The 12,596-nt window shown below is 36.5% G+C and overlaps 1 long non-coding RNA gene across 1 annotated transcript; it reads left to right on the top strand.

Moving 5' to 3' along the window:
• The first annotated feature begins 4,084 nt into the window (after nucleotides 1-4,084).
• On the top strand, nucleotides 4,085-11,834 carry LOC132616097 (uncharacterized). The gene is made up of 2 exons (XR_009572993.1): nucleotides 4,085-4,579; nucleotides 5,952-11,834. It is a non-coding gene; the product is annotated as an uncharacterized LOC132616097 (long non-coding RNA).
• Nucleotides 11,835-12,596: the final 762 nt, after the last annotated feature.

The following is a 12,596-nucleotide window of genomic DNA, read 5'->3' as shown; positions in this document are numbered from 1 at the left end:
TATGTTCGGGGATTGTACGGAGATATGAAACCTTCTGGAGTACGATGTGTTGTGGCGCCAGCGTCGGAGTGGCGACCACGTTCCTGAGCCCTATGCATGATTTTTTTTATTTGCATTATATATATATATATATATTCAGCACAGGTTTTGATATACAAATTCTGTATCCATTTTCTGTACTCCTCACTTCAGTTATGATTCGGATTTCTGTATTTCATGCTTTGCATACTCAGTACATATTTCGCACTGACCCCCTTTCTTCGGGGGCTGCGTTTCATGCCCGCAGGTACAGGCGTTAGTTCAGGTGACCCGCCAGTGTAGGGTACTTATTCTGCTGTTTGGAGTACTCCTTTTGATTCGGAGCTCATATTTTTGGTACATAACTTCTGTTATACATGTTCTGTATATATGATTATTTGGGTACGACGGGGCCCTATCCCGTCATATGTTTCTGTTATGGTTTGTAGAGGCCTGTAGACATATATGTGGGTCATGGGTCATGTTTGTTCGTTTATGTTTGTGATATGTGCCTTAATGCGGTCCCGTTTGCTATTATGGGCAAAACGGCCCATATGTTTGTATATCTGGGCGATGTGTATTCCGCCAGCCTACCGGTTTTGGTATGACATTTCTGTACGGGCAACCGCTTAAGACGATGTCTGTTATCAGTAACCGTATAAATAATGAATGTTAAGCTTGAATAAGTCCTTGATATGTCGATCTGGTACGTAAGTCTGTTTGGGTGTCCAAATAAGGCACCAGTCACGGCCCACGGGGCTGGGTCGTGACATGGTCATTGTAGATTTGGTCCCTTTAGTTGTTGTTAAATTCTGAGTTTGGTCCTAGTGATGTCTAGCTAAGCATTTTGAACGTTCAATTAATGTGTAGTGATGCACTTTCAATCCTTCTGTCTGTGAATCTTCACAAATTTATCGCAATATCAGTCATGACAAATTTGTTTTAGCCTAATTTGTGTTTTTAATAGTGCAAAACCATCAAGCTATTTCTACTTCATATAGTTGAAGTACTGATGAGTTCGATTATTATGAAATATATAAGGAAAACCTTCATTATTCTTCCTTACTTGAGAAATATATAGGAAAACTTCATTAGGGAAACAGGTAAAAAATGCCCTTCTATTTTGGGAAAAAGATTAATAATATCCTCCGTTACAAATATGAGTCAAAAATACCCCTCTCATTATTAAAGTTTTTAAATATACCCCTGTCTTAACGGAAATTCTCAAATCCCCCAAAATAACCCGATTTTATTTTTAAACATGCTCCATTCAAACCCGACCCAATTACATAAAAAACCCATATGTACCCACTTGTTCCCTAGTCCTACATCTGGAGCCACTAGGCACATGAGCAGGTGACCCTTATGGGTTTCTTGTCTAGTTGGGTTGAGTTTAAATGGAACGGGTTTAAAAATGAAATAGGGTTATTTTGGGAATTTCCGTTAAGACAGGTGTATATTTAAAAATTTTAATGATGAGAGGGGTATTTTTGAACCAAATTTGTAATAGAGGATATTTTTAGCCCTTTTCCCAAAGTAGAGGGGTATTTTTGACCCTTTTCCCACTTCATTAATTATAATAACCATTTCAATTGCATTTTGGTCTAAAGGTAATTGTTGTTTTTGGTCCTTCAGTTATTGTTAAATTTTGATTTTAGTCCTTGTGATATCTAGCTAAGCAGTTTGAACCTTCAATTAATTGAAGTCAATTGAAGTGATGCACTTTTAATCCTTCTGTCTGTGACTCTTCACAAAATTATCACATTATCAATCATGAAAGTATTGAATTACCCATATGTAATATTAAATATATATTGTTACTCGATTTTTGAGTGTAATATAGTCATATAAATAGTCAAAGTATAACATATTTCCTACATAAAGAGAACAAAAAGCACACATCTTTGTTAATTAAAGGTTATATGTGCTAAGTCATAAATTACACGAATTAAAATTAGCAACTAATGGACTAGAAATGCTATTGTCCCTTTTGTTTATTTCTCGTGGATGAGTGTTTTTTTTTTTACTAAATAGTTGTCATCAGAAATTAAGTTACTGGATTTGAACCAGTAACAATATTACTATACATTGATTCATAATTTTTGTGAACCGTATGCATTAAAAGGCACATGTACATGTAGAGAAATATTGCAGAAGAAAATTTAAATCGAGGAGATCTTCTGCTAGCCCAAGATCGTTAACTAAGATCGGAAGATTCAACTAAAGAAGAGGGAGCTATGAAAAGGAGAACTTTGTTATGGAACAAGATTTCTTGAATTGACTTGAATTGCTTTGAAGTGGGTTTATTACAAATGACTAAGGCCATCCCTATTTATACTTGTGTAGGGATGGTTCTAGAAATTATTCTAGATACATCTACAAGAAAAATCTAGTAAACTTTATCTTCTACCACTACTCTAGAATATCTAGATTTTTCTTTAGGATAATTATCCAAGATCCTACACTAGACTATTCTAGATTCCTTACTAAATATCTAGGATTTTTTGTACCTCCAAAAAATCAACTTTATTTCTTCACACTCCCCCTTAAAGTGATTTTTTGGAAACTACCCCGAGCTTGTTGCAGAAGAACTCAGACGAAGATCTCAGACATACTTTCCTATCTCCTCTTGCTTCTTCAAATGACGAAGGTTTTCCGCCATTAATTGGGCCTGCAAAGAAGCATGAATACGTACCGGCAAATTTTTCATCTTTATAGCGAGCTGGCTTAACACTATTTCTTTTTGGCCTTTGCGAACCACGTGAATCATCTCCACACCGAGTTTTACGTTCTTGAGTTTCCAGACTCCCTCTTTCTCTTAGCTCCTTGACAATTGTGTTATCTGGAGAACCGTCTGAGTCGATGACGATCTGACCATGGATACACTTCGAAGACTCAACACCAACATAGGATCCACCAATAAATTCCCTTTCCAGCTCCTCAATAAATTGTTTGGTAGCTTCAGAGCTTCCAAAAATCATACCGGGATGGCGAAAATGTGCCATACACAGCCTACTTTGAGAACGCGCGCAAAAGTAATAAAGGCGGTAGGATGATAAATCCAAATGATCCAGAGGAGAATCTAGAGGCCTTTGCATATGGTAGATATGACGATGCTAGCGTTAATGTTTCTCCTGCGAAATTTCCTTCATTCGAAACACCTCAGTACAATTATGGTCACCGCAGAGCGTAGAAATCCTTCTGGCTCGGGCCAAAACAAGAGTATTGGCTCGACAAATTCAAATTCAGAGTCCTTTGGGGCAACACAACGTCGCAGAAAATCTAATGTTAAGAAGAATAAGAACGATCGTGGCAAAGGCTGTTGACACCCAATTTTGTCCCACCTTTTCTCCGAAATACCTATTTTTCGCTTCCAATATTTTGACAACTTTAAAAAATAATTATTTGCATTTTTTACTATAATTATTAGCTTTTATTAATACCGGCATTTCATTATCCTGTAATTATCTTTTACTACCGTCACTACTTCCATTATTATTACTATTATTATTATTATTATTATTATTATTATTATTATTATTATTTTTGTTATTATTATTATTATTATTATTATTATCAGTATTATCATAATTTGCGTTTCAGCATTTTTACCACCTTATGCATACGCATCGCATTTATTTCGCACAATTAAATGATAGCATTTATTTATTTTCAAAATATTATTGCACGGCTATTACAACATCATATGATTTTATTTACTGAGCACTAATAATTACATATTTTATATAGCACACTTAGTATATAGTTAATTAAAATGGGTCTTTTATTTAGAAGCCAAACTGTTTCTTTCACTCAACCCATATTTTTAATTCATCTGGCCCAAATCAAAGCCCAATCAACAACATTATTTTTTTGGACTAGCCCAGTATCACTTAAAATAATTACCAGCCCATTCATTTTAATACCCAGCCCAAAAGAAAAATCGACCCAATCCATTAAATCATTTGACCCGACCCAATTCTATTTGAGCAAAAGGAACCACTAGGGTTTCTTTCATTCTCACCAGCCGCACACCCCACGCTCCCTTTCTCTTCCCTATTCCTCTCTCCTCCTTCGATCTCATCTCTCCCACGCTCACTCTGTACCCCCCCCCCCCCCCACTTCGCCCTGCTCCCCACACTTCTGTCCCCCACTTCCCTTTGTCCCCCGCACTTCTCTCTTTCCCGCTCCTCCCTCTTTCTTCAATGCCAAAAGAGCAAAAACCCTATAAAATAGCAGTGAGTTGAATCGTAAAGGTGGTGGTTCAGCTGCAAAAAATCCCCCCCAAAAAAATACAAATTTTTAGCCGTCCAGAATTCCCGAAAAGATATTAGTTTTTCAGTAGCTGCAGAAAGTCTGGATATCGGGTCTCTCTCTTTGTCCAGCCACACAAAAGTCCCTAAAAAGTTTCGATTTTCAGCTGCCCAAAATTGCTTAAGCAATATTAATTTCATCAGTCTTAATATGGAGTGAAAGTGTTGAATCATTTTTTGGTTTTTCGTTTGCTCTGTTGTTGCTGTGAACCCGAGCCTCGCAAGCTTGGATTTGGCAGTCTTTTGAGGTAAATCTGAAACCCCCCGCACCCCATTTCGCTGCACTCGCAAAAGGTCAGCAATTTACCTTCTTCTTTGAAGTTCATTTTTATTTTCGATGTGATATTTGTATGAGTTAGCTTTCTATGTCGACATGTATTTGTTTCGGTTTCAGTATTAGTTAAGGAGTAAGTATCGTCAGGTGTTTGATTTGGCATGTTGAAGTTTGTTAGTATAATTATGTTATTCGGTAGTTTAAACTAGGATGGCATATGTTAAAGTTGGTTATGTTTAGTTGTGATCTTCTTATTTGCTAAGTTTAATCATGCTTAAGAGTATTTGATTCCTGCTTATTTGGTAGCTTAGGTCCTGTTTAGTCGAGATTCAGTATGTTGAGTAATCAGTTCGATCGACGTTGTGCCTACTTCAGCCTCTATTTTGTATTATCTGTTTTCATATGCTTTACATTTTTATTGGTTTAGGTAATGTGATAATATTGATAGATATTATTCCAGTTCTGCTTAGATTAGTTTGATTTAGTTTAGTTTAGTTTGAGTTTAGTATGTTTTGTTGTGGATCATTTGATCTTCAGTATATCGTTTGAATGATACTAGCATGTTACTAGCAGTTTTAAGGCTGTGTGTGGCCGTTGTTTTCTCTGATTCAGACTGGTTCAGACTCTGTGTGTTTGTAGCTTATTTACATGCGTGCAATGTACTCTATGAACTGTTGAAAGCATGTTTAGAAGATCAAAGATCAGTTTAAGCTGGGTAAAGGCGGATATTAATGTGCATTTGTTTTGAACATCTAATAGTGGGATTGGACGAAATATGTTTCCTTGTCTTGCATTTGCCTGCTGATTAAAAAATAATAACAAAGTCTGTCCATTTCTTGCCTATTATGATGTCACTAAAGTCCCTGCTTGTTCTATGAGAACTTTGATAAGTGTTTAGCATTGGCATGAGCTTGTCTGATCTACTTGGTTAAGTGTGTGTTAGTTAATATCTGTGCTAGTGTTTGTTTAGTTTAGCTGAGCTTAGTCTTAGTAAATATAGCATAGCATTAATTAATCATGTAGTTAGTTCAAGAATCATACATGTTAGATTTGTTCATTTATTAGCTTGTTCTATGTGTTGGTATAGCTTTAAATCTAGTCAGTAATTTTCATGCCTCGGTAATTTAGGTGTTTGAATTCTGTTTTTGTTTAGCTCCCATGGTTCATGTGTTTATGCTTAGTTTATTGTCAAATTCCGCTTTAGCTTTTGAAGTTTCGTGATTAGTTCAATGATCATTTGCTGCTCTCTCATTAACTTTGATTGAGAAATGACCAGTTTAAATCGTCTCGATTCAGATACTAATCTTATTTCCCTTTCTTTTACATGTACACATCGGAGCAAACAGAGTCTTAATTCGAGACTTTATCAAAACAAAGTCTCAAGATGAGACTCGGCACACCCGTCCATAGAGTCATCTCGATCCGCAATTCTTAAATCACATTGGGCAGGCGAAACTCGCTAGAGACCGCCTATAACATTTTATTCTTTTTTTCTTTCCTTATCATTCGTCTTCTTTCATCCATCTTTATGATTGCTAATTTGTCTGTGTTTTGGATTGTGTGTGGTTTAAAATTAGGTGTAGAACCTATGATTCACGTAGGATTAGGAAGGGGTGGATTTTGTCATTTACGATTACTGCTCTGAACATTAGGTACTTATTTTTACCATATAGAGTGCATCATTCATATAATAATGTTTTAAACTTTGTTAGTTATAAGTTATTTGTTTTTTCTTCTCAAAGCTATTTTCTTAAATTTTAGACCTTAGAATTAATTAACCTACGTTTGGCCGGATAACCGTAGTTAACAGATTCTAAAGGATGCCTAGCCCCTTCCCTTTAGGATAATATAGAATCCTTACCTAGAATCACACTGGTTAAGCAGACTATTAACGGAGGTTTAGTTAGCTTTACCTTAGTTAATAATTAGGTGCCCTAATTCACCTTAAAATCAATTAGGTGGCGACTCCTTAAAACAAAGCAATTTAGGAATCACCAATATGTTATACTCCGCTTCAACCCGGTTAAAATGGGGTATAACAGCTTGGCTACTCTGCTGGGGAAATTAGGTTTTTAACCATAACAACTTAGGTTAATAATTAATTAATTGGATGTTTGGGGTGTTTTGCCTTTATTTTTTGCTTTGTTGTTTTCGTATGTGCTTTTAAATAGCTTTTATTATGTGAAATTTTCTATGTTACTGCTTTCCTTAAACTGGCATTCCGTTCATATTTCCTCCATTCCTGGAAAATTCACACAAATTCACACACTTAAAGCGGCTTCGCGGTTCGCGCCCGTGCACTACTAAATTACCCCTTTAGTTGGATTGGTCCAGTGGATTTAGTCGATCGGCGGTGCAGTCGACGGCCACAGCCTTTCCACTCCCAATTTGTCCGCTTGGGGGAGCCTTGTGTCATAGGAAAACAACTCCTAGTCAGTCTAAGATAGAGCTTGCCACCAATTTTATTAAGTCATGCATGCATAAGCCTTAGGTGGGTCGGTCCTTGGTATCGACTCCGCAATTAGGAAACCTACCAAATTGTCGACGGGTTTCATAACCCAACGACCAACAAGCATATTATGTGTAAAGTGATAATGATAGAAGGATCCAAGCCTAATCATGACATGTCAAGTTTGGGAATCATTTCTTTTTGTAGAATAGATCTGCCATAGTGTAGCATTATGTGTTCTTTATGTGCTTTGTTTAATGTGTTTTAGATTAGATTAGATTTATATGTTTGAAACAATATTCAACATAGTATCGAGGCTTCTTTAGTTTTAAAGCTGTGAGGATTAGCAATATCTTAAAATTGATAAGAATACTCTTTCAAATGTTAATACACTTTAGTCACAACTTTGACTTGTTTAAATGCAAAGGAAGAGTAAGCTTGAGTTTCAGGTCTGTTACAATTGAAACCTTTGATCTGTCTAGTAATTAGATGAGTACTCAGCTGATAGGGATTGTTTAGTTCATTTTTCCAATCGTAACAGACCTGTTTAGTATAAATCGGACCTGAATTGTTGTGCTCATTGGCTTTGTCAGTCAGTCTATATCAGTTTTTGTCGCATATTTGCTTAGTTTAGCTGTTCAGTCCAGTAAATGTTTGTTCATTATGTTTGCATTTCGTTTGAGTGCCTTAGTTTAAGTGTCTATCTATGAAGTTTTGAGTATTCACCACGTCTAGACTTTTGAAGTTGTTTGGCTATTTAGTTACGAATCTTCAATGTCATTGATTGTTTATATATTTTAGTATAGCTGGTTGTTAGATAAATTTGGTTATCATGCGTATGGTTTCTGTACTAACTAATCCTTTTTATGTGATTAATATATGTTAGTTTTAATTCGGTTTAATTTGTAGTCAATGGTATGCTTTTTCAAATGATTACAAGTATGCTAAGTTGAGCTCAAATTCCTTCTTTAACTATGTGTTAGTTCAGGTTAGTGCTAGGTTATTAGCATGCCTCATATCTGTTTAGCCTAGCTTTGTTCAAGCATATATGTATTTTGCCTGAGATGCAGATTAAATTCGAACTAGAATGCTTTTTTGGGTATGTGTCTCAATGTTAGGAGTCTAATTGGAGAGTGCTTGTTTGGTTATGTGTCTCAATGTTATGAGTCTCATTGGGTCATTCATGCCTATCAAATATTCACTTTAGATAATCACAGTTTGACATAGTCTCAATACAGTCTTAATGCATGCTTATATTCTAAACTCAGTCCTGGATACCCTGTATGTTCTTTGGCATCCTCTTATATTCCATGGCTATACATGTGTGTTGGTTGGGACTGTCAGTGATTTGTATGTTTGAATAAGTGTAGATACTTGTCTGAGATCTTCTTGTTGACTGTTTAAGCTTAAAATAATTAATACATGTGTCTGATGCTACCTTTGCTATGCACTTATCCACCTTTGCTCTTCGATACCTTGTGTGTTGCCTTAATACCCCGAGGATCCTGTGATAATACTATACTCTGAGGTTCTATTTGTTTAAGCGTGAAAAAAAAAACTTGCATCTTGCTCTAAAATAAACTGATGCATCTAGCTTAAATACCCATTTGCCCTTAACCAGAGATAGAGAATGTCACACTGTAGATCATGAATGAAGGATGTTAATTGTATATTTGTTCAAGTGAGATTTCCTATCTAAACTGAGCCCAATGTGAAAATGGTTGGAACAAAGTAAATCACTACAAATAAGAAATGGATTGTTTGTGATCATGATGAATAAGAGAGGCCTAAGAGGTTTTCACTTGGGTGTGATAGGATAAGAGTGACTTACCTAGGTCTAGAGAAAGACAAGGAAAGGCTTGAGTTTACTCAGCCTAGTACTATCAATCCTAAGCTGTCGGGATTCCTCTATGTTGAATCACACTCCTATGGGACCCTCTAAGTTTCTGAGGAAGGAGGGATATTGCATAAATATAGCTTGTTATTAAGGAAGATGGGTTTAGAGTTGTAAAGATGGCACTATATATCACTAGTTTTGTGTTCTGCTTGGCATTTCTGATTTTGGACTTTGCCCTTTTTTTTTTTCACTCTCAGGTCATAAAGTTGATAGACTAATATGTTTTCCTATTACTAGGATAGTTTAAACCATGCCATTTTGTTATCTTTCATGCTTAATATATCCTCCCAAAGTGGTCTGAATTTTTCATGTGTTCCCCAAGAATATAGGAAGAGATGGTTCCTGTTTTTGTGCATGCTTTAAGTTAACATAATGTTCCATTTAGTCTCTTGGAACTTTGATCCACTGCCCTCTATTTGTATGCTATGTTTCAAATGCTAAACCAAAATGGATGCCCATATTGACATATGAAGCATCTCTTATGCCCTTCCCTGGTCTGTTCGAAATTTCCAATGTGTGTTTCACTCTTTTTTCCTCTGAGTATCATGGAAGGTATAGGTTGAATAGTGTGTTATACCCTATATATAGATGTGAACACATGTGAGACTGGTTCAAGTTGATTGATGTCGTGCCTCTTGTTTGACAGTATTGCATCTCCCCTTCTCTATATTATTTCACTCCTTGTGTTCTTTTCATAACTTGAGGGACTTCTTCAAAACCCAAATATCATGGATTGGTTTGCTGCACATTTGAAAAGCTGCTGGTTGTAGTGAGAAGTCCCATTTGGGATTAAATCAATGCTGCTAACTGCAAATAAATGTTGATTTCTTAAACCAAATGTTGCACTTAACTATAGCCCTATGACAATTTGTTTGCTGCATTTTGTGGCTCATTGTGATTGCCTTTCTAAGGCCGTACTGCTGCCTATTGTTACTACTAGTTGTTGATTTGCTGCTTTAAATTTCGGGGCAAAAAATAGATGCTGCCTAGCTTGTGGTTGAGCTAGTGTCTTGTTAAAAATGGTAACAAGTAGATGTTGCAATTATATTTCTGATGTTGCCCATGGTTTTCATATATGATGTTGCCCCTGTTTTCCTGAAAACTTGTTTAAGCCATGCCTTGTTTACTCTCCACTGGTCAAACGTAAACAACATAATAAGTCCTGTCTCCTATGTTAAACTGCTCATAAGATGTAAAAAGGATAAGGTGACTAGGGGGTGGAAGGGCCTCCACTTCTAAATAATAATTGTTTGAGTGATTTCCTTTGAAGGCAGATTAGGAGATGTCGTTTGTTTGAAGTGTTGGAGTTTAAGTGAAGATGTTTGGCTCTTTGTCATTAATATTAAACCATGTTTTAATGTTACATTTTAAAAAAAAAAAATATATTAACCCATGTTTAGCATAAAGGTGCATCTTAATAGTCGTTCTTTTGATATAAGTTCCTAGACTCTTTCTTGTCCCTAATCATTTTGGCTATATTTTGAATCTGCTGGGATATTCTTGAAATCTGAGTCCCTTTTGTCATCTTAATTATTTTCAAAATTAGTTTAAGTCATGAAAATCCTTCATAAGTGAATTACTTGATACTCCACTTGTTGTTAGCTTGTTAAACATGTGTCATTCTCGACACTCCTTCACCCCTCCTCCTTTCGCATGACTTGGGAATGTTCCAATCCCAAATATCCATGAGCAACTGTTGAGGTCAAGTTTCTGTTGTACTGGTGAGGCCTTGCAAATGGAATTGAGTTTGGATAAGTTTGTTGCTGCCTACTTGTTGTACCTTGAGCTAAGTTGGCTACATCCTTTTATTCCCTTCTGCTACAACACATTGTTGTTTCTGTATATTTTTGTTGCATTATGGTGAAATTTGTTGCTGCACTGTTGGGTTGACTGTTTTGTTTCAACAAGAAAAATTGTTGATCTTCAAGGCTCATTTTGGTACTATTGTCTGGCTGAAGTTATTGTCATTCTGCTGTTACTCTGTTTTAAGTAGAGGTGAGGATAAACTGCGGTATTATGGGGCTTAGTGATGCCATATTTAAGTCAACTTGTCACTGCATTTTGAACTAAGCAGTTCTTGTTTCCTGGTCAAGTGTACCACATTTGTTGTCTATTGTTGCTACTGCTTGCTGCTGTTTTCTGTCAACTCTAGAAAGACAGCTTCCCGCTATATTTTTGGTATTAATTACTACATTTTACAAAGATGATGCACTTAATTTCTGAATCAATAGTTGTTGCTACACTTATGGCATTAAGGCAGGCAAATGCTATAATTGGTGCTGCTTTACTTTGGCTTTTGAATTTGTGAAGCTGCTTGATCAATGTGGCTTTGAAGTTTTCACTTGATACCACCTGTTTGCTGCTGCATTTCGGGTCACTTCTAGGGCCAGTTTGTTGCTGCTATCTTGCTGCTGATACAAAGCCAAACGAAGGACATTAGACCTGAACCGATCTTGCCATTACGTTTTGAGACCTGTACTGCTGCATTGTGAAACAAAATGGCTGCTTCATTTTGGCCATTTAAACATTTTGGGCCAAATAGTTTTACTGATAGGGGATTTGCCACTACTGCTTTCAAGAAGCTATTGCATTTAGAAGAATAGATACTGCATCTTGATATGGTTGCTACTTTTTTCTCAAAAAATAAGCAGATACTACTCTAGCTGCATTTTGGCCATTCCGTTGATTTGTTTTGGCCACGAGTTACTGTATTCTAAACCTGAATTGCTGCTGCATTTGAACCTAAATTGCTGCTATATTTTGTGGCAAGGAGATACTGCATTTTGGCAATTCAAACCTCAGTTTGGTAGTGATATATCGCCTGCATTTTGAGCCAACTTGTGGCTGTATATTTGTACAAGACTGTTGTGTTTGCAGCTGTTACTTTTGAAGTCCCTGATGCCATGTATTTGATCTGTAATTGCCACGCGTAAAAGGCTGAGTTTTGCTATATGTTGAGCTGAGTTTTCTGAAATTTCGCGATAAAGTCGATGTCATTGTACCATCATTTCCCTTCCTCTGCACAGAAAGTTGCAGCAAGGAATTTACCTGACCGTTGGTTTCATGAGTTGTTTCTGAAGCTGCTGCTCCAAGTGCAATTGCAGCAGCAACTGAGTCAGCAGCATAATGGCCATCAAGATGGCACAAAATCCACTCAATGGCTCTTTTAACTTCGGATGCCTGTGCTAAGTGTGCCTGCATTCACTAAACGAAAATATCAAGTTATATCATACACAAATTAGATGGAACAAAGACAGGAATTGGTATGACAATTACACAAGGCGCTTTCCCAGACAGCTACAATAAGGATGGGTAACCAATTATTCAAAACAAACCACAAATCCGGATCAAAACTATCCATTTGGTAGTGTATGCCACAGTTATCAAGGACTATATTCTCCATGTGAATTGCTATGATCAACTCTGGTGCTTAGCAAAAACTCTATTTTAGTGGCCCTTATGCTGGTTGAGAGTTTTGGATGGTCGTGATAGTGTCAGAGAAAACAGTCAGTACTGATACCCCAGAGCAAGTAGGTATCATTGAAGGAGTCAGACAGAGAATAGAAACAACCGGTTTCCTTAGCGGCACATATATTTGGCTTCTCATCTTTAGCTTAACATGCTTTATTTTGTTTCAACTATTCA

The sequence above is a fragment of the Lycium barbarum genome, chromosome 10, assembly GCF_019175385.1.
Source record: "Lycium barbarum isolate Lr01 chromosome 10, ASM1917538v2, whole genome shotgun sequence".
Classification (NCBI taxonomy): Eukaryota; Viridiplantae; Streptophyta; class Magnoliopsida; order Solanales; family Solanaceae; genus Lycium; species Lycium barbarum.
Note: the sequence above shows the minus strand (reverse complement) of the source record. Positions and strands in the feature narration are given on the sequence as shown.